The following is a 23534-nucleotide window of genomic DNA, read 5'->3' on the forward strand; positions in this document are numbered from 1 at the left end:
TGGTCTTAGTTGTTAGTCTGTGAAAGGCTGAAGTTGCTAGCTGCATATGGATTAGAATTTTCCTGTTTACAATGGTTCCCTGCTCTATAGCAAGAGAAACAGGACTGACCACAGGTCACATGGTTTAGAAATCTTAGGCCATTTTTTACATTTTAATTTTTCTAAATAACATGGCTTTAAGAGCCCAAGAGAGTTCTAAACCCTAAAAACTCTATACTTTCAATAATAAAGAACTGGACCCCAGGGAATAATTACTCAATTTTAAATGGCTGCCTCAATTGGAGGATTTTTAAAATAAATCCTGCTGATGGTTTGAAGATAGTCTTAAAGGACTAGAGTTACCTCAAGTAAGCTATCAAAGACATGCATCCTCAATTAAGTCTGAAATCTTTGTTTATTCTAAATCAGATGTGTAAACTTGGCAAGTGACATCCATTTGTGAATAGCACATTATTCCTGGTGCAATGCACAATTACTCTCTTAATTTTACCATGAGATCCAGAGTTAGATATATGCATTTACCCCCATATTACCTAAGTGCACAACATAAGAGCAGAGATTTTTGTTTGATTTGTTCATGTGTGCAAATCATTAGAAATTAGTGAATGCTACACAATTAAATTATATACAAAAATGAGTTAATTTCTCTCATTCATTTAGATATAAGGTTCAACTATAAATACAGTGAAATATAAATAAGACATTATGCCCAACAATGCAAATTCTAAATATTCCCATAGGGACAAAGTAATAATTATTGTGGGAAGAACAACTTTAAATTTCCTAAGTTTTTATTGGATACAACTGGATACTTAACCTTTAAAGTGCAAAACCTTATATTGGAGTTCCAGTTTCCACATTAGCCCTAAAGCACTGTAATCTAGAAACCATACAGTATCTTATTGTCTGAAGAAAATTCGTCATTAAAAACACCTTCATTTCATTAGTTTCTGGACATAGTACTTCCTGTTTTTCTTCCTGGGGGAAAAAAAAACAACTAGAATCTCTGGAATCCATGCTACAAAAGTTTTAACTTAAGTCTATACTTCAAGCAATTAAGGTTTCATATAAATCAGAAGACAATCTAGTTAAAGTAGAATTCCAACTATAATGAGTGACATAACGGCAAAATTCCATTGTAGTTTTAAAAGATCTATTGTAACTAAAAGCCACATTAGAACTTCAAGCATTTATGGATATATCTTCAAATTCATTCTCTCCATTGAATCATTCCTTCCCCTAAATGTACTTAAAATTTTTATAGTCATCTTTTCTAAGGTTCTTTAATTCTACAGTGTGCGTGCTCTATTTGCTGCTTGATACTTTACACTAAAGGGCATCCATCCCAAACACAGAAATATCTACTAACTGTTACCACAAACTCAGGATGTACATGTTCCATTAATGACATTTTAAAGGTGACAAGATAAGAAATAATTCCTTGAATTTTGTCCCATATTTAAGACTTGCAGAATTTTTTTTTTTTTTTTTAGTCTCTCCTTTTACCCCTGGAGCTAGGGTGAAAAAAAAGCGAACAGGTATCAGCGTGGATGCTGCTAACATAAGCACACAAATATGCAAGTACTTGGCGGGAGGAAGAAAAGGGGAAGGACAAAAGAAATGACAGCAGGAAGAGGAGACTGGTCTTGCTGATTCATAAAATGCTTGGCTTAATGTGACATTTGGGCAGTGGTATTATTTTGAAAACATTTATGCTAAAGTTTCTTTTGTAGTACATCAAATTAAGAAAAGGTCATATAGTTTGATGCAACTAAGTATATTACAAAGAACAAGTTGCAAAACACAATAATACAGATGTGGCCTACCCTATAAACTATCTCCATGTAAAACCCTGACACCTCTCTTTAGATAGATAATTTATGTAGTATTTCTGATGCACCATTATCCCATTACATTCTTATACAGTATGCTTTTTACTAGCCATTTGTCAGGTAAATGTCATTCAAATTTTTTTAACCTATTTCATATACCTCATAATTATGAGATATTTTATGAAACCTCATAATAAAGGGTAACTATATACCCTTTATTTTCTAAAATGTAATTTTTCAACATACAATATCCATCAGGATATCTGGAGTAACACTTCAGTATGTTTCTCTTTATTAATTGCTTTTTAAACTTTATCTCCAACAGAATATTTTAAAATGTCTAAAGTTACAGTCTTTTGAAAAACCTTGGCATGTATTTGTAGCGGTACCTCTGGAAGAAAGACTGGAAACCTTCTTAATTTAAGAAATTTCTTCCTTCTGTTACTCCACCAGCAAGACCACCCCAACCCCCATTTACCACTCAGTACTAGGCACTCCAGGGCAGGAAATCATGGGGAGATTGTGAACGTAAAAAAAAAAGAAAAGAAAAGAAAAGATGGGTGGGGTTGGTGGCAGTATTAATGAAGACCACTAAAGCAAAAACTAACTAGAACATAATAATCGTCGGGGGGAAAATAGCTAACGCCACTAAATCCAAATGTGTATAAACATAAAAACAAATACAGAATTTTCAAAATAGAAGACGATAAATTAATGAGAAAACAGACTGAGTTCAAGACTTCAGAGCAAGACAAATTACATCTAAATTACATCTAACCAATAATAACAACATATGTCAATAGGAGCCTGGAAACACTGTCAGGGTTCCCCACCAGTCAAATGTAGACAGTGGAAAGACCCCAGCAGTTTACCACAAGAGCCTCTACTTGACTTTGCCCTGGTCAACGTTTTCATCAATCACTTGGGATGGACTCAAATGTATGATCAGTGAGGATAATAAGGAGACAACAGCCTGACAGGATCACTAATTCCCAGAGCAGATGAAAGGTTCAGAACAATTCAGCAGGCAGAACAAGGAGCAGATATAAAATAACTCACAAAAGGAAGAAAAAATATAAAGTACTGCCAAGGGCCAAAGAAATAAGCTGCCCATCTATAACATGAGGCCTTGCTTATGAGCAATCAATCCATGTGAAATAAAACATCAAGGATGTCACAGACAGATGCTGTCTATAAAAGACACCAATAACAACAAAATATCAACTTGGGCTGTACTCATGAAATTACAGTTTTTAAACCTTCTTAGCATGCCCTGTGCTGCTCACATTCTATCGGAAGTATTATATGCTTTTCTGAGAATCACATTTTTAAAGTGGCAATGAAAAACTGGAACATTTCAGGAAAGCTAGCATAATTGTGAAGGGTCTGAAATCACATCAAAGAGGGAGGGAGGGCAGACAGAGCTTTTGCAGCATAACTGGAAAGAGAACTGACATAATTCTTGTTCAATATCTAAAGATTTGTCACATAAAAGATGAAAAACATAAAATTAGGACTACAGGAGGGCAAGGAATGCATACACTATGAAAAGCTACCTAATACTAAGTGGCTCCAAACTACCTTGAAAACCAACAGTTCCCCATCTCTAGAGGAGAAGCCAAGCAAAGGCTGAACACAGACAAATGGAGATGGAATGGCGACCTGTCAAGGCTGCTTCAAAGATCATGTCCATGCTCTTTAGGAGGGCTGCACAAAGCTACTTCCAACCCTGTGATTCTGTAATTCTGGAGATCATCTACACCCCCGAGTGTACAGGTAGAAAAACTAAAGCCAGATCTGCAAACTGCCTTGTTTAGTTATAACAATCATTAAACAGCAAAACCAGGACTAGAGGGCAGTTTTCCAGGGTCCCAGATTTGTGCTCTTTACTTTGTTCCATTCTTTTCACTCCAGGTATCAGGCCAACCTGACCAGGCCACCTACAGAGGAAGCATTTTCTTCTTACAAGTTCATTCAGACGTAGGAAGTAGAAATTGGAGAAACCAATTACAGTGTTTAGGATAAGAGATTTTGGTTGTTTTTCATTTCTTTTTGTAATGTTCATAGTTACTCAGCTAGCCCAAGAAACACCAACCCTGAATGTACACTGATACTGTACATGTGTCCCCACTAAGAATTTAGCTCTTAGGGTTTTGTAACCAGAGGATTCTGGTCCCTCAGGAACACGAAGATGAAGCCTCACTGTGCTTAAACCTTCTGTCCAACTCAGTAAGTGTTGACAGATTCTGGAAAAGGCAAAAAAAAGGTCTTATGTTTTCACCTCAGTCAAAAGACAGAGATGGAATCTGTTCTGGTAAATAAAAAGGAGATTTCAGTATGTGAGATAAACTGGAATGCCAATGTTAGTAATTTTCTCAACGAAGTCACATATTAGGATTTAATCCATAATTAGACAAACTCAGTGTTTTCAAATAAAATACATTTTTCAAATAATAGACATTATCTTTAAAAAACAAACAAACAAACAAAAACATACACACCCAGGCGCAATGGCTCACACCTGTAATCCCAACCTTTTGGGAGGCTGAGGCAGGCGAATTACCTGAGGTCAGAAGTTTGAGACCAGCCTGTCCAACATGATGAAACTCCATCTATACTAAAAAAATACAAGAATTAGCCTGGCGTGGTGGCATGCGTCTGTAGTCCAAGCTACTTGGGAGGCTGAGGCAGGAGAATCGCTTGAACACAGGAGGCGGAGGTTGCAGTGAGCCGAGATCACACACTGCACTCCAGCCTGGGTGACAGAGCGAGACACTGTCCCCAAAATAAATAAATTAAATAAATAAATAAACAAACAACTATACACAACTCATTCTCCTTCAGCCCCCGCACTACCACTTCGCCATAAGCTCAAGGTCATCCTTCCATCTCTCATTAAAAAGCATCCTAATGACACCAGTACACGAATTCAGTTTGCTTCATAACTCAAAGAAATTTATTCTCAGAACTGAAATTATACAATGTTTACTTTAATCCCAAAAATCAAAATTGTAATGAACCTCTGCTGGGGCTAATCAGGTACCACAATACTGTGCTATGCACTTTATAAGCATGTTGATAAATATTTTTACCGAATTTTACAGATGAGGAAAAACGAGGTTCCAAGAGATTAAGTTATTTGCCCAGGGTCAAGAGTTACTAAGTGCTGGAACCAGGATTCAAATGCAGAACTTAAGGCCCCCAAATCTTAAGTACTATACAACATTGCCTGGCTAGTTGCTCAAGGAGAGCTGATGCTACAAAGGCAGCAGTCCCCCACCTTTTTGGCACCAGGGACTGGTTCATGAAAGACAATTTTCCATGAACTAGGGGTAGGGGGATGGTTTCAGGATGAAACTGTTCCACCTCAGATTATCAGGTATTAGATTCCCATAAGGAGTGTGCAACCTAGATCCCTTGCACAATAGGGTTCACCCTCCTATGAGAATCAGAATATCTGCTGATCTGACAGGAGGCGGAGCTCAGGCGGTAATGCTCAATTGCCTGCCACTCACCTCCTGCTGTGTGGCCCAGTTCCTAACACGCCAGGGACCCATAGGGTTCCATGGCCCCGGAGGTTGGGGACCCCTGCTGTAAGGCTCCACGCACGCAACAACTGGAACCACAGCAAGTGAGAAGGCCCAAGATCACTTAAGAGTTTCACAGGTATCAGATGGCAAGAAGTCCCATTCTCTGAAATACTGTTGAGATCCTGTTTTGCAACGAGAGGCTTACAGGGCAGCAGGGAACACAAAGTCTTCATTTCATAGGCATGAAAATGATATTCCTTTTGTTTTGAAGGTAAAGTGGGAAGTCTCTTAATAGTTACATTAATAGGTAAATTTCATTTCTTTCTGTGTTAGGCACTGGGACCAAACTCCTTTTCTGTTCCTTCTCAATGTGGATTAAGTAGATTTGGACCATAGAGCCCATTCTCTACATTTGGAGTCAGTGAGCTAAACAGGCAACAAGGACTCCATCCCCTTCAGAAGTCATTCAGAACAAAAGATTTAAATCAAACTTTAGGTGGAGATAACTTCTATGCTAAAATTTTAGGAGTCATTTAACATTTTCCGTCAGTATGTTTCATTATATTTTTCAATGTGTGTACTACTTTTGGAATTCTTTTAAAGGTTCATGTTTTTAAAACAAAGTAACCTGCCTCTTAAAAAAAAAAGTAGTAGTAGTCACTCAAAACAGCTTGGCTGTCACTGATGGGCTGTGCATGCCACAGTCCCTGGAGGACCCCACTGCAGGGCTGATGATTCACAGCACATGCAGACCAACAAAAACAAACTGCCATTTTTCTCCCAAATGAGGATTTATAGTCATGATTGCCACCCTCTGGGGGCACTTCACTGACTCCCTAATATAACACTCAAGGTGAATCTGATTAAAATCAAATTTGTCAGTGGTAAATCCAATGTATTTCAATTTAAGAAAATTCATTTTGATTACATAAAAACATTTTTATAAGACATTTTAGATGTATATACAGTATTACACATAACTGGGATAATGTTTTTGGGGGATAGGAAGGTACAGCCTGAACTAATTTAATGGTTTTTAGATTGAGTCTAAACCAATGTCCAAAAGTGAAAAACCTGGTTATTTTGTACAACAAACAAATTCTGGCAAATACTGACAATATGGCAACAGAACTGAGTTCTAGTTCCACGTCTTTTCTTTCTGCTGAATATTGAATATTGGGACAATCATTGGTAAGTCATTACCCTCTCTGAGAGGCAGTTCCCTACCTAACCTATAAATTGATAACAATCATTTTAAACTCTGTAAGGGCAAACAAATTTATCGTTATTATGTTTATAATACTCCTAAGAGAATAACTATGTCCACTTAAACAATTTAATAAGGAGTATTTGGAAGACATTAGAAAGATAATTTATTTAACTCCCCCTTCTCCCAAAAAAATCTGTGTTTTCTATATATTTTTTATTTAGCAACAGGTAAAAATTTTAACCAAAAACTTAATTTTAAAATGTTTAATTAATTTTTAAGTGTAGATAACCTGCCAACCTTGGTAAACTATTTAAACCAGGCCAACATGAATGAAGCTAGAATATAACACTATGCCATTGAAAAAAGAATCTGCCACCAACACTGCCATCTTACTTTGTTCAGAATTTCCAAGTTAAATACAATGTTTTATTCACGTTTGAATGAAAACATTCAATTCTCTTTTTTTTTTCTCCAGATGGAGTCTCGCTCTGTTGCCAGGCTGGAGTGCAGTGGCGTGATCTCGGCTCACTGCAACCTCCACCTCCTGATCCAAGTAATTCTCCTGCCTCAGCCTCCCGAGTAGCTGGGACGACAGGCGTGCGCCACCACGCCCAGCTAATTTTTGTATTTTTAGAAGAGACGGGGTTTCACTATGTTGGCCAGGATAGTCTCAATCTCTTGACCTTGTGATCCACCCGCCTCAGCCTCCCAAAGTGCTGGGATTACAGGCGTGAGCCACCGCACCTGGCCAAAAAACATTCAATTCTCAAAATAAATATGCACGGTCAGGAAGGTTACGTGTTGTTGGGATAATTTTACAAATGAGGAAGATAAAGGTGATAAAGATAAGTAATAGATTCAAAGCCCACAGCTAGCAGTGGTGGTGTAAGTAGAAGCCAAACCCAGCCTCTGGTTCACCCCGCCCAAGATCATGCCTGCCTCCAAACACCAGATTGTACTTTCCAATCTCGGTTTATCTGTAGACTCGTACAGAAGCACAAACTCTCCAGATCTTTTAGTTTCTAAGCAATATACTGATCTAATAAACGATTTAGAATGCCTTAAATCAATACCTCCCATTTTTAAAAAAATGTAGAGCTTAATAAAGTATTCAAAGTCAACGGCCCACTACACCCCAACCCTGACTGAGTAAAGCAATTTTCTTTACTCCATCTGAATAATTTTGTAGGAAAATAAATTCTCTGAGAACACTTTAATATCAGATAACTAATGTAGTTCATGGCCTATTGTGGCTTACTTATAAAACTTTGCTTAAAAGGTCAAGTGAACAGAATGTCTTAATTTATAAATTAGAAATTATAAATATTAATCTTTCCTGATATATCAAAAGACATAGAGATTTTTAACCAAGTGTTTTTCAATTTTTGAAATCCATTTTGTTTTAAACTCATGTTTTTAAAAACTCAGTTACTGAGCTATCATCCTGTGTGTAGCCCGGTACTCATTTAATCAATTAAACCATTGATTTTTATCTTAACTCTGATATTGCTTAACTCAGTATTCAAAAATGACACCCTGATAGATCCGTATCTGTGTACAGGTATGAATGGGGGGAAAAAAATCAATGCATAGCAAATGGCCTTTTTTTGCACTGCACAAAGACTGCTCTTACTCTTTACATAGCCTGCTGTCTGTCCTGTCTTGGGCTGTCAGGCAAGACTGGGCAAGGACACACCCAGGGCCCCCCACCAACACACCTTTATACCTTCACCTGGTTGGACCACCTAGAGAAGTAATCTTAGCACTGAGAAATTACACAATCTGACTGAAATTGTGCCTCCTTTATTAAAGGATTCTTTCTGCTCACCTTCCAGGCCATGAGAGCACCGAAGGGAAGATGAGTTGCATTATAAATGTACCCCCTCTGGTACTAATGCTTAACACATCTCCTAACTTATAAAAGTGATTTTATAACTCCCCAAAATGAACACAATGGGCTATCATTTGTTCATCATGACTGTGCCCATAAATCAAAGCTAATTAAAGCCTCATGATGGCAGTCTTCTGTCCCCACAGGATCAAGTTCAACTCCTCACCATGGCACACAAGGTCCACTATGGTCTGACCTGCTTCTACCATCTCCTCGCCTGCACCACCCTCCTCTAACACTTAGCCCACTGTAGCAGCTGTGCAGAATCTGAATTGGAAAAAGGGGATAACTGTTTCACACTCCTACATTTTTGCACAAGCTTTACTTGCTGCCTAGAATGCCTTTCCATGCCCCCTCCTCTGGCCAACCACCTGTAAGCCCTCCTAACAGTATTTGCCTTGTTAATTCCTTTCATTTGCCATTACTGAATCTAAGTGTCCCTTTCTCTTTTGGACAACTTCACAGATCCCCAGGAAGAATTGATAATTTCCCCCTCATATATACCATACACACCATTCAGGGGGTACTTAATGTGCTGTCAATCAAGTTACATGCTTTGAAGTCATCTTACTTTCTACCCAGTGAGCCCCAAGAAGATGAGAAAAAGGTCTGAGTCAGCTCTGAATTCCCAGGGCTCACCCAGTGCTGGTATAAATCAAACAGTCAATACTGGAAGAAGAATTAATATTGCTTAGCAGGCCAGATAATTCTTCCCATGCTGGGGGTGCCAGGCTGTAAGCAGTCAGGACTTGGCTGAGTCTTCACTCCCAGCCCTGGAGAAGACACTGCCTGACATCCCAGGGCACACGTCCAGAGATAAGGGCACACTCTCCCAAAAAGGAGCACTCCAAGTGGGATGTGCCACACAAGGAAAGAGTGAGGAGGCAGACACTACACCAGTACTTCTTGGGAGTACCAGTGCAACCTAAAGGATGGGAATTTTCTTTTAATCATAAGAGCTTGCCTTTTATCTCAATTTATATGACTTTGTCTCCTACATTCATCAGTAAATGGCTGCTCTGTAATAGAAATAATTTGATCCAACAGACCATCAATATAAATATTCCCCAAACTAAAATAAAGTCCTTACCTATGCAAAATTCAACCAGCCAACAATGTTCCTATCCCACCCCTACCACTAGCACACTCCACATACTTTGACTCAGGGGTTGCTTGCTTCTACTTTATACATCACATAATAAGGTTGGTTATATAGTTTCCAAGTCCCCTGTCGATTAAAAGCAGCATATTTAGAAGAGAGGTAAAGAGGACAAAAAAAGTTACAAAAAACCAGACCCAAGAACCCTCGGTCGGTCTAGCGATCTGAATGATTTCTGCCCTACTGGATGCACAGTACATTACATCTAAAAGTACTTTTTTTTTTTTTTTTTTTTTTGAGATGGAGTTTTGCTCTGTCACCCAGGTTGGAGTGCAATGGCGTAATCTTGGCTCACTGCAACCTCTGCCCCCCCGGTTCAAGTGATTCTCCTGCCTCAGCCTCCTGAGTAGCTGGCATTACAGACATGCGCCACCATGCCTGGCCTAAAAGTAGGTTTTTAAAGGCACAAATTATCAGCTTTCTAGGAGTGCTGACTATAAAAAATTAAACATTTCTCAATATATTCCTATAAAGCATAACTATATGTAAAATAAAATTTTATAAGGAATTCTACTTCTAGAAATTTGTCCTCAGAGTGTAAGTGGGCAAGATGAATACACCAGTATGTTTAGTGTAGAACTGTTCGTACTAGTGAAAAACTAAATACTAAAGGTATTGAGAAACAGATTATATATATATATATATATATATGAACACAACATGGCCATTTTTAGATCATATTCATTAACATGGGAAAATAGCCAAAGTATTGAGTTAAAAAATAAAGGCTGATGGGCTGGGTGCAATGGCTTGGTGGCTCACACCTGTAATCCCAGCACTCTGGGAGGCCGAGGTGGGCGGATCACCTGAGGTTAGGAGTTTGAAACCAGCTTGACCAACATGGAGAAACCCTGTATCTACTAAAAATACAAAATTAGCTGGGGGTGGTGACGTATGCCTGTAATCCTGGCTACTTGAGAGGCTGAGGCAGGAGAATCACTTGAACCCAGGAGGTAGAGGCTGCGGTGAGCTGGGATCACGCCACTGCACTCCGGCCTGGGCAACAACAGTGAAACTCCATCTCTCTCTCTCTCTCTCTCTCTCTCTCTCTATATATATATATATATATACACACACACACACACACACACACACATATATAAATGCTGGTAAACAGAATGTGAAGTTATGCAATTTCACTCACATTGTATCATGAGAATGACACGTGTGTATGTTTTGGTATGTGCATGTGGGCGCACATGCACGCATATTATGAAACTGTTAAGAGTGACAACTCCTGTCTCACCAAACTGTTAACCGTGATTTTTGCTCCTTCACAATTTTCTATGTTGCCTGAATTCCCTACAGAAAGATAGACTTTCACATAATCATTTAAAAAAAATTTTTAAAGACATACTCCAGAACAGGCATATTCATCACGAATGCCACTTTACAGGATAAAAGATACGGAAGAAAAAGGTATATAGATGAATGTCTGTAGCCAGTTTGGATGCAACTACCATGTGTTGCTTTCCATCTTTCTCCAATACTAGAGAAATCAGCAGAAAGCTATAGACTCATCACTGCAAATTCATCAACACTACTAGAAAACACAACATTGAAAGTTAGAGTATCTATACATAAAGATATCTCACATAACACTCCAGTCACCCTATCAATTTCACAGTTTCTTAGTTCTATCTGGAAGAAGTACTTCATCAAATTTTCAATGTCAAAACACGAATGCATGCCAGTCTATCAGGGAAATACAGTCTTGAAGGAAAATATATGCAAAATGAAGGTAGAACTGTAAAAGCCCACTGGATGGCAAAGAGGATCCCTGGCTCAAAAAGTTTTGAAAATACCATTCTTTGCTCTACCGGCGGGATTTGATGGCGTGATGTCTCACAGAAAGTTCTCTGCTCCCAGACATGGGTCCCTCAGCTTCCTGACTCAGAAGCATAGCAGCAAGCATCATGGGAAGGTGAAGAGCTTTCCTAAGGATGACCCTTCCAAGCTGGTGCACCTCACAGCCTTCCTGGGATACAAGGCTGGCATGACCAACATCGTGCAGGAAGTCGACAGGCCAGGATCCAAGGTGAACAAGAAGGAGGTGGTAGAGGCTGTGACCATTGTGGAGACACCACCCATGGTGGTTATGGGCATTGCGGGCTACGTGCAAACCCCTCCAGGCCTCCAGACCTTCAAGATCGTCTTGGCTGAGCACATCAGTGATGCGTCCAAGAGGCATTTCTATAAAAACTGGCATAAATCTGAGAAGGCCTTTACCAAGTACTGCAAGAAATGTCAGGATGAGGATGGCAAGAAGCACCTGGAGAAGGACTTCGGCAGCATGAAGAAGTACCGCCAAGTCATCCGCGGCATTGCCTACACCCAGATGTGCCTGCTTCCTCTGTGCCAGAAGAAGGCCCACCTGATGGAGATCCAGGTGAAAGGAGGCACCATGGCCAAGAAGCTGGACTGGGCCTGCAAGAGGCTCGAGTAGCAGGTACCTGTGAACCAAGTGTTTGGGCAGGACGAGATGATCGACGTCATCAGGATGACCAAGGGCAAAGGCTACAAAGGGGTCACCAGTCATTGGCACACCAAGAAGCTGCCCCGCAAGACCCACCGAGGCCTGTGCAAGCTGGCCTATATTGGGGCCTGTATCCTGCCCCTGTGGCCTTCCCTGTGGCATGCGTTTGGCAGAAAGGCTACCGTCACTGCACTGAGATCAACAAGATCTATAAGATCAGCCAGGGATCCTTTATCAAGGACAGCAAACTGATCAAGAACAATGCCTCCACTGACAATGACCTGTCTGACAAGCCACCCTCTGGATATCTTTGTCCACTATGGTGAAGTGGCCAATGACTTTGTCATGCTGAAAGACTGTGTGGTGGACACCAAGAAGCGAGTGCTCACTCACCCTTCGCAAGTCCTTGCCAGTGCCGACTGAACGGCGGGCTCTGGAGAAGACTGACCTTAAGTTCATTGACACCACCTCCAAGTTTGGCCATGACTTGTTTCCAGACCATGCAGGAGAAGACAGCATTCATGGGACCACTCAAGAAAGACTGAATTGCAAAGGACGAAGGAGCTTAATGCCAGGAACGGTTTTTGCAGTTTGTGGGGTCTTAAACGTTATTTTCCACTAGAAAAAAAAATACCATTTTTGAGATAGCATTCTGACAATGCTCATTCACAAAAGTTTTCTCTTTTGTGGGTTCTCCAGAGCAAGGGGCAAATTCAAGGAGGAGCGGGGAAGAGACAGTGCAAGCAAATAAGAACTTATATTTTCACTTTTAAAATATTTTGGAAAACACCAAAAATATTTCTGCCATAGATTCAAATTTAATATTGGGGGAATAAGGTATCTGAAGGTATCTAATCTTAAAAAATTATGACTTGAGTACAATGCTAGTTACATTATTTCTGAATTCTAGTAATTTTATTCTTTATAAAAGGCATAAGAGTATTAAGCGGCTGGGCGCGGTGGCTCAAGCCTGTAATCCCAGCACTTTGGGAGGCCGAGACGGGCGGATCACGAGGTCAGGAGATCGAGACCATCCTGGCTAACACGGTGAAACCCCGTCTCTACTAAAAAATACAAAAAACTAGCCGGGCGAGGTGGCGGGCACCTGTAGTCCCAGCTACTCGGGAGGCTGAGGCAGGAGAATGGTGTGAACCCGGGAGGCGGAGCTTGCAGTGAGCTGAGATCCGGCCACCGCACTCCAGCCTGGGTGACAGAGCGAGACTCCGTCTCAAAAAAAAAAAAAAAGAGTATTAAAAAGTATGAGTTAATTACAGCAACCTTCTTAGTCAAAATAAATAGCACAGAAAAACATGAATTTTTAAAAACAAGTATGGTAGATTACTCTGAAATGTCACAATGTCATTACAGCAGACTAGCTGCTCATGAATACTTTTGTGAGGGTGGGATGCATACGTAGACAGGCAGACTGGCTGCCAGGCAGATAAGCAGGCAGGCTGACAGAGAAAAGGAAAGGAGATATGGAATGAAGATGAAGAAAGGGACTCTAGAGCAAATGGAAAAAAGAAAGAAAAATTCTATTCTGTCTCATGCTGCAGATGCCCTCAGGAAATGTCATTAATGACACGTTCTCATTACAGAAATTCCCTAGATTGGTCAGAGAACCTGCTTTTTTCATTCCCAGATCAAAAACTACATGTGCTCTTTTGTACATCAAGGCTCATGCATATATAGCACGTGGCTAAGAAATTATTCTCTGCCCAGCATGTCCTCATCAAGATACATCTGTGGCCTGCTGTAACCTCTACTGACAACACTGACAGTTGCACCGGAAGACCAACACAAAGACAGAGCAAACAGACATTGAACAGTTAATAAATCTGTCAAAACTGTATTCTGAGATTCAAGATTTTTTAGTTCATGTGATAATTTCCAAATGCATTTAGACCTTGAATCACTGAAGACTTTCTCGCTTTCCCAGCTTTTCCGTCAAGCTGCAGGATTCTTTTTTTTTTTTTTTTTTTTGAGACTGAGTCTCACACTGTCACCTGGGCTGGTGTGCAATGGTGCTATCTCGGCTGGCTGCAACCTCCACCTCCCAGGTTCAAGCAATTCTCCCGCCTCAGCCTCCCAAATAGCCAGGATTACAGGCGCCCATCACCATGCCCAGTTAATTTTTTGTATTTTTAATACAGACAGGGTTTCACTATGTTGGCCAGGCTGGTCTCGAACTCCTGACCTTGTGATCCGCCTGCCTCGGCCTCCCAAAGTGCTGGGATTATAGGTGTGAGCCACCACGCCCAGCCAAGCTACAGGATTCTTAAAGCTTCAAGAAAAGTACAGTATACTTGTACTTCAGGATACAAATGTGGTACCATGAAAACAAGCCTCCGGTGAGGGAGCACCTTCCTAAAAAGATAAGCCCCAACTAGGTGAGAGGAAGCCCCACAGAGTGCCCTCAAAGGTGAAAGAACAAACCAAGATTCCACTGACACGTGGTAACTTTCAGCAGTTTTCATCTCTTCTCTCATTTCTTCTCCCCAAAGGAGTTTGCAAGTATGTGTCCCAGTACACCAAAATGCATTTACAGATCTAAGTTACAAAGAATAAAGAAACACTGATCTAGAATATTCGAAAATCACGTTAAAGGCAAAGTCCTTCTGATGACTAATGAACTAAGTTCAAAATTCCACAATTTTATCAAATTGTCCGATTTCATAACTGTTCCTACTTCAAACAATAGATGCAAACAGAATGGATCTCCATTTTAAGGTTTCCTTGCAGCAAAATGCCCAAAGCCACAATTCTGACGCAAGAAAACTCAAAGCTCTCAGTCACTACACAGCAAAGTAGTTAAGAGTATAGATATTTTTGAGCCACTGTGTGTGCAAATACTAGCCCCGCCATTTATTAGTTGTGTGACCAAAGCCAAATTACTTAATATCTGTGCCTTAGTTTATCTATCTCACAGGGTTGTTGGAAGTTTTAAATAAATTAATACATGTAAAGCCTTTATAACAGTATGTGGCACTTGATGTAAGTATTTTCAAGGTTTTTAAAGAAATCAAGCAAGGTTTTGAAATGTGAACTGTTCCAACTTCCAAGAGGAAAAGGAGAGAGTAGAGATGGTTTTGTAGGTTTTTTGTTTTGTTTTTCAAAGGATAGCTTTGACAGGCCACTAATTCAAACTAATTTTACAAATACTCATAGTGTTTAACGTGTTAAGTGCTTTGCCTTACAGTTCGAGAGTATAGACTATCACAAACACACAATTGATTTAGAAAGCAGCACTTAGCCATGTGCGCTGGCTTATGCCTGTGATCCCAGCACTTTGGGAGGCTGAGGTGAGTGGATCACATGAGGCCAGGAGTTTGAGACTAGCCTGGCCAACATGATGAAACCCCATCTTTACTAAAAATACAAAAATTAGCTGGGCATCATGGTGCATATCTGTAATCCCAGCTACTCAGGAGACTGAGACATGAGAATCACTTGAGCCTGAGAGGCAGAGGTTGCGGCAAGCAGAGTTCATGCCACTTCACTCCAGCCTGGGCAACAGAGCAAGACTCCATCTCAAAAAAAAAAAGAGAGAGAGAGAGAGAAAGGGCAAAATAACACTTCTGTAAAACATAGGTAGAAGGAAAGTGTTTTTTCGTTTTTGTTTTCCCAAAGAGGGAGTCTCGCTCTGTCACCCAGGCTAGAGTGCAGTGGCTTGATCTTGGTTCACTGCAACCTCTGCCTCCTGGGTTCAAGCAATTCTCCTGCCTCACCCTCCTGAGTAGCTGGGATTACAGGGAGGCACCACCAGGCCCAGGTTTGTTTTTTCCTTTTTTTTTTTTTTTTTTTTTTTTTCGTATTTTTAGTAGAGACAGGGTTTCACCATGTTAACCAGGTTGGTCTCAAATTCCTGACCTCAGGTGATCTGCCCGCCTTGGCCTCCCAAGGTGCTGGAATTACAGGCATGAGCCACTGTGCCCAGCCTAATTTTTGTATTTTTAGTAAAGGCGGGGTTTTGCCAAGGTGGCAATCCTCCTACCTCAGCCTCCCAAGTAGCTGGGACCACAGGCGCATGCCACCACACCTGGCTAATTTTTTTGTAGAGATGGGGTTTCACCACATTTCCCAGGCTGGTCTCGAACTCGTGGGCTCAAGCAATCCACCCATCTCAGCCACCCACAGTGCTGGGATTAAAGGAATGGGCCACCACGCCTGGCCCTTTTTCTCAATGTCTTACATTTGAAATATCCCATTATTTTATTTAGTGCAGGGGTGATAATTAAAATAATCATAAGTTTCATCAGCATGAGATATGGAAAAGAACATGGAATGGACACAACCCTCGTTTTCAGGTAATTTATGTAAATATGCTGTTTGGTTGGGGCAGCCGATTTACTGTATCTTATTACTGATATTACCCATTTGCTGACTGGGGAAAGTGTAGATTTCTCCCAAAAGCAGATGGCCAATCTAGCACAGAATGCTGTTTTCTGACATAAGCAACTACCAGCAGAGAAGTAAACTCTCAATAATCAGAACAAGTCCCTTTGAACTCTATATAGTGCTCATTCTCAATATCATAAATAATACAACAAAAGGCAAAGGCTCCCTTGAAAAGAGTCTTAACTAAAGACAAAGGAACCGGCCCATAAATGAGTGAGTTGGTAGAGGGCATTTGGCAGAAGCACATGGATAAAGAGCCTCAAAAATAAAATGAGAGCTAGTAATGTTCTCTGAGACAGTAAACTGTTCAAAAGTATGAAAAACATCTTTAAAACCCACACAAAGGGATTTTTAAAACAGGAAAATCTATTAACCCACAAGTTGTTGGGTTATTTTTCTTAAGTACACACATGTTTTGGAAACTTCAGAATCTCAAAATATATTCCTGATTAGCAACACTCAAGTTTCCAGCTGCCTTTACATTTGTTCGCTTTGTCAAAGCCCTAATTCTACCAAAGTCCTTTGTCCTACACAAATGCCAGCTCAGCTCACCTTACTAGAAAGGCTCTTCTGGTTTTGTCAGCTGTGCCCATGATAAGCAGCTGGGGAGTATGGAAAAACCATTAACCATTGACGGAAAAAGAGAGTAGCCATGGAGTTTCACCATTTGTTGCAGAAGTGGTTATAAAAAAAATGTAAATCAAAAAATGAAATTAAAAAGACTATTCATTGCTCCACACCTGCTCCAAAAAGCTTTGCAATCACCAATCCATGTAAAATAGCCACAGTTCAATTAAAAGAAGTATTAATCCTTGTTCAAACAGAGAGAGAAAAAAACTAAGAAGGTACAAAGCAAAGGCAAACCACTCAGGGCAAATTACTCAGAAGCAGGAAAAGAAATGTCCACGGATGCACTGGGGATAAACCAAAGGTCTTTCTGAAGTCTGTGTTTTCCTGATGTAGTACTCTAAAGGTATGGCATATCCAGGGCAGAGAAACATCAATTTGGAATGTATGCAGGAGAGCTTTTCACAACTTCAAAGCATTGAAATGTGTTCCTAATTAGTATGTAACGTATGAAAACCAAACGCAGATTAGGCCTCAAATATTTCTCATCTTTAGCACAGTCCAACTGCTGGGCATCAGTGCCAGTTTCCATTCCCTCCTATGCCCACCTGTGCCCACCACCCCAAGAAGTGTGGCTATCAGGAGGGCTCTCCCCTGAGCCTGTGCAAGAACCCCACTGAAAACCCCACATCCAAAGCTGGCCATGAGTCGAATCCAATCAGGCACCAACAGTCTGGGGTGTTTGCCTCTATTCAAAAGACAAGAGAGCCAATAGCTGCTCCGTAAAACCCAGGAAAGTGGACATCATCACCGTAGCTAGCAGGATTATGCACACCCTGGGGCATAGGGGCTAAGGGAAGCCTCCCAAAAGAACTGAATGGATTTTCAATGAAGAAGCCAAGTAAACTATGCTGCCTGGTTATGTTAAGACAGTATGTGCTCTACAGAGTATGTGCATTCTAGTATGAGACAATGAAAGAGAAAGCATTAACATTGATAGAATGCTAATGCAGGGGCCAAGATACTAGAAACAAATTATCTCAATTAATGCAACTGAGGCCCACAGGAGTTAAGTAACTGGCCCCAGGTCACAACAGTAGTAAGGGCTAAAACCAGAATCTAAACTCAGGTCTAACTACAAATTAAGTGTTCTTTCTGTCAAATCGGATGCCTTTCATTATTTTTCTCATTTATCATGCTGCCCTGAAATAGTTAAGCTTCACCTATGGGCATCTATAGAGGTGATATCAAACTCAAGAGTGAGTGGAGCCTTTCCTGGACAACCCAGGAGTACATGCTGGCTTGGGAGAACTCCGTTAGATTCTAAAGTGTTTCCCTTTTACCACTTTTGATGAAAATCTTTCTCAAAATATTTGTCTTCTTGAAGAGAATATACCAAACACCATTACCCAGTGTATGTGTTGCCCATGTCCATGGTGTTCTGCCATTAGAAATGACAGACTGCACTGCACCTTAGAGATGGAAGGGGCTGCACAGACCACTTAGTCAAACCCCAGGACTGCAGGAGTTTCCTCCAAGATTTTTACAAGCTGTCAGAGCAAAAAAAGTGAATACGAAAAGAAGGCCATTTACATGTGGTCCAATAGATCTAAGATTTAAGCAGTTTGGGGGACACAAGTTCCAATATTCCATCAACATTCAAAGTCCCCCCACCGGCACCTGAGTTTTATCCAAGCAAACAGAAATAATACTCTCGCTAAAGCCAAATTGGTCGCCTATCCATCTTCACATTTTCTAAACCCTGTAATCTCAGGAATTCAGACTCAACCATTCATAAGGTTTTATGAGAGTGGTGGCTTGCTTTAGCCTTTGTGAATTTTCTTTCTTCCCTGCCCAGACTCAAAGGGCTATGTATACTTTTCACTACCATGCATGTTCTAAAAATTTTTATTCAGTTCAGAATTCTTACCAGCAAAGATCAAAGATGCTCTGTTTTAGCAAAGAAAGCAACATTTTATCTGGCAGGATTCTTAGGTGTCAGGAAAGCAGTAGTTTTTCTCAGTAGAAATATTACTGATGTTAGCATAAGTTTTTTGTTTTAAAAAATAAGATGTCCTATTACTTAAATCAATCCCAAAAGGTATTAGTATATATAAGAAAAAGTTCTGGCCAGGTGTGATGGCTCATCCCTGTAATCCCAGCACTTTGGGAGGCCTAGGTGGGTGGATCACCTGAGGTCAGGAGCTCGGGACCAGCCAGACCAATATGGTAAAACCCCATCTCTACTAAAAATACAAAAATTAGCTGGGCGTGATGGCATGTGCCTGTAGTCCCAGCTACTCGGGAAACTGAGACAGGAGAATTGCTTGAGCCGGGGAGGCGGAGGTTGCAATGACTTGAGATTGCACAACTGCACTCAGCCTGGGTGAGAGAGCGAGACTCCGTCTCAAAAAAAAAAAAAAAAAAAAAGTATTAACAGAATATTGTTATTTAGCAACCTTTCCAGGTCTTCTTTCACTCAAAATAAGATCAAGATTTCAATTATGACTACTGCCAGCTGCTGGAGGTAAAGAGAAAGCCAACCCCACTCCCATCACCTGCCTTTCATTATCCTCCCACCTCCAGGCTGCCTAGATCTTTAACCCAATGGGGTGGAGGCTGCTTGTCAGCTGCCTAGTCTCTTTGTTGACTGTACCTAGTTATTTTAGCACTATGCATGAAACTTAAAAAGAAAGGAAATCCTAAATAAAAGCAAAATACAGGGTGTCTGAAAATTCAATAAACATACAATAAACTTATTTTTTAAAGTATGCAGGTTACATTTTTAAGTAAGATAATCACTGAATAACACACAATTTTCCCTGTGTGTCCAGACTTTTTGGACACGGTATTTATTGTACCACTTTCAGGTTGAGAACGAGATTCATTGATTTGAAATTAAAGGAACTTCACCTGGAAAGGTGTTTGGAAGTTAAAGAAAATAACACTGAGCATGTTATTTAAAAGCATCCTGTTCTCTGACTTTGTGGACACCCTGTATCTTAATCTACTATAAATTAACTCCCTAATTTTCTACCTACTTCCCTATGCACCCTAAACACCAAATTTTTTCTTTTTTATTTATTTTTTAGACAGAATCTTGCTCTGTTAACCAAGCTGGAGTGCAGTGGCACGATCTCAGTTCACTGTCACCTCCACTTCCCAGGTTCAAGTGATCCTCCTGCCTCAGCCTTCCAAGTAACTGGGACTACAGGAGTACACCACCACATCCAGCTAATTTTTTTGTATTTTTAGTAGAGGGGGGTTTCGCCATGTTGGCCAGGCCAGTCTCAAACTCCTGACCTGAGGTGGTCCACCTGCCTCAGCCTCCCAAAGTGCTGGGATTATGGACATGAGCCACTGCGCCCAGCCCAAACTTTTTCTTTCTACACATAAGGCATCACGACTTTACTGCTGTATTTTGGAAAACTGAAGAAATTATTAAATAATTGTTGGCATCATTAGAATCTAGTCAATTTTATTACTAATTGCTACGTAACTCTAGGTGAGTCCCTGATCATAAATAAAAATGTATCTTAAGATTACAAATGTTGATGGGAGTGCCACGCCAAGGAACAGCAGACTACTCACTTAATTCCTTTGAAAAAATATCAGAGAAAAACTGAGGTAGAAAGGATTGCCTCTTTCTAATCCAAAATATTAAAGATGCATTTTCCAGCTATGTTGTCACCAAATGACTGACAGCTATGTGTGGAGAGAATCGGCATCAGCATGCATGAGATAGCATGCAGGACCAGCCATCACCAGCCACACTTGTCTATCGGATGAACATGATGCTAGTCTTGGTTGCATTCATCTGGAAAGGACCAGCTTTTCGCCTGCATTCCAGTTCTCATTTTCCTCATGTATCGGTATCACTCTACTGTCTATAGCTCAACCAAAAAGAAAAAGTTTAGCAGGTGGACCTTTACTAGCATAACACGTTAGCTACAACTAAATTCATTTGTTATATCAAGAAAGAGATCTGCATTCCACTTCCACATGAAAAGCCCTAGTAAATTTTACATTTGTTTTGAACGGATTGTATTACATGTATCCACACAAAAAACTACTATATAATGCACTGTGATGGAGGGATCTATTCACTCCACACTGCATGAATATCTCAATTACTAAAGGGAAAAAGAGCCCTTCTTGTGGCATTCAAAAGGGTGACTATATGGAGTTACAGCTGAAGAACAGGGAAAAATATATCACTCTGATGATCAAAGACGTAATATACTGTATGTTAGTTTTCCACAGACAAGTGGCCACATGTCACAGAATAGAACAAAATAAAACTACAGACAACTGCTCACCACTGAGGCAAGCATGTACTTTTATTCATCCTTTAATATGAAGCCATGACACGTAAAATGTCACTTTGAGCTTTGTGTAGGTTAGATGTACCTTGCCTTATTTAAATTCAATAGAGTCATAAGGGGAAAAAATGTGGAAGATAATTTTCACTTTAAAAAAGATTTGGAAAATATTCTTTAAAAAGTAAGTCCCAGAATGACTCATTCTACAAATATATTACATACTACGAGGAACAATAAGTGTTTATGAATACATGTAGCAGGGACTACAGGCACTCACCACCACATCTGGCTAATTTTCTTCGGTTTTTGTTTTGTTTGAGACAGAGGCTGGCTCTGTTGCCCAGGCTGGAGTGAAGTGGCAGGATCTAGGCTCACTACAGCCTCTGCCTCCCGGATTCAAGTGATTCTCCCGCCTCAGCCTCCGGAGTAGCGGGGATTACAGGTGCACGCCACCACGCCCAGCTAATTTTTTTTTAATTTTTAGTGGAGACAGGGTTTCACCATGTTGGCCAGGCTGGTCTCGAACTCCTGGTCTCAGGTGATCCACCCACCTCAGCCTCCCAAAGTGCTGGGATTACAGGTGTGAGCCACCACACCTGGCCTATATTTTTTAAAGTAGAGACTCGGTATTGCCGTATTGCCCAGGCTGGTCTTAAACTCCTGAGTTCAAGCAATCCACTTGCCTCAGCCTCCCAAAGTCCTAGGACTATAGGTGTGAGCCACCTCACCCAGCCCATGAATGATTTTATGCTTGCAGTAACAATTCTAAACCAGGGGTTAGCAATCTCTGGCATAAAAACCAAAGAGAGCAAAAGTCAACAGTGAAGACTTAATGCCCAGTGCATAACAGTATAATCTCCCTTGATTCAAGCTAACAGCTTCCCATAAACATTTCTTAAGTACCTGCTAGGTGCCAAACAATCCTATCTGGATCAGAATTTCCTACACCTACACCTCCTGACTTGACACACAGAAAGGACTCTGAGGCTGCATATGAATGCTGACGCTGATACCATATACCCAATATACTCAGATTTTGTCCTAAAAACTATGAGTGGATACTACATATTAGTACTTGCAAAAATTAGAGTTAAGTCTATCAAGAAAATCAATGTACACAGATGCTAATTGTTAGGAAAACTTTCTGGGGCTCTACTACTACAAGAGAGTACTTACTAATGACTGTCCGTGGGCTGGGCACAGTGGCTCATGCCTGTAATGCCAGCACTTTGGGAGGCCAAGCCAGGTGGATCACCTGAGGTCAGGAGTTCGAGACCAGCCTGACCAACATGGCAAAACCCCGTCTCTACTAAAAATACAAAAATTAGCCGGGCATGGTGGCGGGAGCCTGTAATCCCAGCTACTCGGGATGCTGAGGCAAGAGAATCACTTGACCTTGGGAGGCGGAGGTTATAGTAAGCAGTGATCATGCCACTGCACTCCAGCCTGGGTGACAGGAGCGAAACTCCGTGTCAAACAAAAAAAAAAAAAAAAAAAAAAGAAATCTAATATGAAGACAGAGTAATAAACAGAACGGAATAGTCCTAAGGCTATTCAAAGTCATAAAGAATAGGCAAAACTATTTTCTCACCTTAAATATCACACAAGCAGGCTTAACAGTTTGCCTGTCTATCAGATGTAACTTGGCATTTGCATTGCTAATAGTCCTTTTTCAAAGAGTGCTCACACTTTCAGTTCCTTTTGAATGATAATAACTGAACCTCCTACCTACCCTAGGACTCAGACATACTAATAACGTCAAGCTGCAGATAAGCACTTTCATGTTCAAAGTAGAAATTTTTTGAGGGAGGTGTTTGTTTTTGTGGGAAGGCATTGTATAGGAAGGTTCATTCTGCTCTGTTCTAGTTTTTACTTGATACATAAACAGCGAATGCAAATATAATTTATCCCTCATGAAAAGACATATATAAGACAAAAACCAATGGAAATGAAAAATTCCTAAAAGAGCTGTTTTCAATATGCACTAGAAAAAAGGATCCTCACTTCTTTGTGGTATTAAATTATTTGTCTTCATACAGTTTTCAACTCAAAACTAGTCGTCCAAAGACCCTTTGGAAAAATGAAACTGCAAAAGGCAATGGATTACTCGACCACAAGTAAATCCCTACACTTTTAAGATGGCAGTCTA

The 23534-nt window shown here is 40.5% G+C and overlaps 1 protein-coding gene and 1 pseudogene across 1 annotated transcript in view; one reads left to right on the forward strand and one right to left on the reverse strand.

Moving 5' to 3' along the window:
* Positions 1-23534, reverse strand: part of LOC105499451 (zinc finger SWIM-type containing 6) — a 216310-nt gene that overhangs the window by 144412 nt on the left and 48364 nt on the right. The window lies entirely within an intron of this gene.
* LOC105499448 (large ribosomal subunit protein uL3 pseudogene) lies at positions 11463-12667 on the forward strand (annotated as a pseudogene).

Source organism: Macaca nemestrina, chromosome 6 (assembly GCF_043159975.1).
Source record: "Macaca nemestrina isolate mMacNem1 chromosome 6, mMacNem.hap1, whole genome shotgun sequence".
NCBI lineage: Eukaryota > Metazoa > Chordata > Mammalia > Primates > Cercopithecidae > Macaca > Macaca nemestrina.